The following is a 3,009-nucleotide window of genomic DNA, read 5'->3' on the forward strand; positions in this document are numbered from 1 at the left end:
GAGCCACTTAGGCCGGAATCAGACTACGCATTGAAGAATGAGATTGAAGATTAAAAGATTGAAGTTTGACCAATCAGAACAAAAGGAACCAGAATTTCTTTGTCCTCATTGGTGAAATTTCAATCCTTAATCTTTAATCTCAATCTTCAATGCCTAGTCTGATTGCGGCCTCACAGCGCTTGAGACTACAAAGCTCCTAAGCACCGGTCGCTGTGATTGGTGGTGTCCAATCGAGCCGTGGTCAATCGGGATCACCCCGTAACGCACAAGCATTGGCGTATGACTTTAACTTATGTATATTGCCATAGGCAATGCCTAAGGCAATGTACACAAATTAAAGTCATACGCCAATGGTTGTGCGTTACTTACGTTTACAACTTAAGACTGCCGAAAAGCGTTACGGCAATCCTTGTGCTCATACCCTATGTGTATAGGTTCGTCTACAATACACAGAGTAAGAAGTAAGAGTAAGAAATTGACCAATCACAGTCGAATGTGAGAAGAATAATCGACTGTGATTGGTCAATTTCTTACTCTTACTACTTACTCCGTGTATTGTAGACGACGCCTGAGGTATCAAATACGACAGATCCGATAGTTTCTGCACTGTACTGTTTACTGGTTGAATGGACACTTGTGGTTTATGCATTTTTACTAAACATAGATAACATTTGATGTTAATTTGGAAGAGTATAAATGACATATATACAAAGAGTACAAATTCTCACAAACTTGTATAGGATGTTCTAATATAAACTAGACTATTTTCATAGCGTGACAAACCAATGAGGTATCAAATATGACAGATTCGATAGTTTCTGCACTGTACTGTTTACTGGTTGAATGGACACTTGTGGTTTATGCGTTTTTACTAAAACATAGATAACATTTGATGTTAATTTGGAAGAGTATAAATGACATATATACAAAGAGTACAAATTCTCACAAACTTGTATAGGATGTTCTAATATAAACTAGACTATTTTCATAGCGTGACAAACCATAAATTGTGGATGGAAAGTTCATGGCATTTGATATGCTACCTGTAATACACACATAATTTCATTAGTGTAATTTTTCCTTGATAGTGCATTAGCGCCTACTGGCATAGTATACTACAGAGTGGGGCGTTTTAGTAATTATTGGACATTATGTACCATGAATGGAATCTCCTTGACCTCTCACAGTTTTTTCGTGCGTTGCATTGTTCATAATTGTAGCTAAAACAGGCTGTAATCTTTGAATAACATTCAATATTAATTTACATCGTCTTATCACTCGCAATTGTTGAGGTTCCATTGCATTCTCCACCAGAAAATTTTTGGTAGCGGTGCTGGCTTAAAATATAGCTATAATAAAGAGTGTGTGCACAATATGCACCAGCAAACTACATATATATTTTAATTGTAATAATACAGAATCAGTTACCTGCTTTCAATTTTCTTGTCATTATTATCGTTTGACGATCAATGTTTTCGGTGCCAATGTCATTTACAATTGCTGTGGCTTGACTAAGGCCGGAATCAGACTATGCATTGAAGATTGAGATTGAAGATTGAAAGATTGAAATTTGACCAATCAAAATAATAGTACCTAAAATTCCTTTGTTCTCAGTGGTCAAATTTTAATCTTCAATCTTCAATCTCAATCTTTAATGCGTAGTCTGATTCTGGCCTAAGGCACTATAAACGTGAGTATTCGCATCCGCCATTTTTACTCCTTTTCTCACTCTCTTGTTCCTTTTCTCAATTCCTCGTTCTCTCTCCATTCCGCCGCTAAACTAAGAAGATTGGAGATAGAAGAGAGAAGGTTGAAGAGAGAACAAACAGTGGGGAAAGGAGTAAAAATGGTGGACGCAAATACCTACGTTTCTAGTGCTCTAGTTTGACCTGACAACGCTGAAGCACACTGAACGATATCTTGCACTTGAAGTTGCGTTACTGGCTCTCTGATAGCTGGAAACACAATAGACACAGGCAATAGGCACAGGCAACAGGGAATAACGAGCCGTCCAATCAGAGCTTTGGGGTATAATAGCGTTTTCGATTGGGCAAAAGTTAGTGCGCACCAGTGCGCACTCAGTTCACACCAACACTGGACGAGTTCCATGGGTTGCACTGAATAGTGCAAGTTCAAAAGAATACGCCAAGATTTTCAGTGCTAAAGCTGAAACTCATTTTTGTTCACTTTGAAGCAATGTTCAACAAAATGTTACAAAACCACAGTAAAAGATATTAAGAGTAGGGACAAGACCCCGTTTTTAATTCAACTGCGCAGATTTGCTTGTCCCTATGTATATCCTTAACTGTGATAAAACGTGCACTGAACTGGCACCGTCAAAATATCTCGTGCCACTGAGTGCGCACTACGCGAGTATCGTGCGATCAAATGAACACGTGACACTAGCCAAGTGCGCATTGGCACTGCCAATCGAACACGCTCTTGACACTGAGTGCAGCCAGTGCACCCCAATCGAAAATGCTATTAGATACGGATCGCGCAGTCCATTCTTTGTCTTTGGTTTTTGAAGACTATCCATAACTACCTGAGTATAAAAAATATATTCAAGTACACTCTTAAAATCCTTATAATCCTTTATATAATTCATTATATTTACTTAACAGAAAGCAGCCGAGTTTATAATGAGATTTACAGCATTCTGAAACTTATTCATCTCTTAACTGCCACTGCATAGTCAACAGTTTAACACTCGAATGCAATTTTTTGTTATCTGATGTAAATAGACGGAAATTATGGCAGAAATTAATTCAGTTTCTAAGGATTCGAATTCTGCGAGACAATTACGAATTTCGTTATTACCTGAAATAATCAAATTTAGATTATTCTACTATTTGAAAAGAATGTTAAAAAGTTCATGAAGAGGAGCAATTTAGGCTGAAGTCACATGGAGCGGTTCATGTGGCAGCGGAACAAAATTCAACCAATCACTTAGTACTTTTATGTTTTCTACGGAATATAGCCCATGACACATACAAGAACGTAATGGCT

The 3,009-nt window shown here is 37.8% G+C and overlaps 1 long non-coding RNA gene across 1 annotated transcript; it reads right to left on the minus strand.

Annotated features, from left to right (window-relative positions):
• Window positions 1-817: 817 nt before the first annotated feature.
• Window positions 818-1,202, minus strand: LOC108764734 (uncharacterized). The gene is made up of 3 exons (XR_001940292.1): window positions 1,158-1,202; window positions 951-1,043; window positions 818-871 (listed from the first exon to the last, which is right to left on the minus strand). It is a non-coding gene; the product is annotated as an uncharacterized LOC108764734 (long non-coding RNA).
• Window positions 1,203-3,009: the final 1,807 nt, after the last annotated feature.

This window comes from Trachymyrmex cornetzi, unplaced genomic scaffold, assembly GCF_001594075.2.
Source record: "Trachymyrmex cornetzi isolate Tcor2-1 unplaced genomic scaffold, Tcor1.1 scaffold115, whole genome shotgun sequence".
NCBI lineage: Eukaryota > Metazoa > Arthropoda > Insecta > Hymenoptera > Formicidae > Trachymyrmex > Trachymyrmex cornetzi.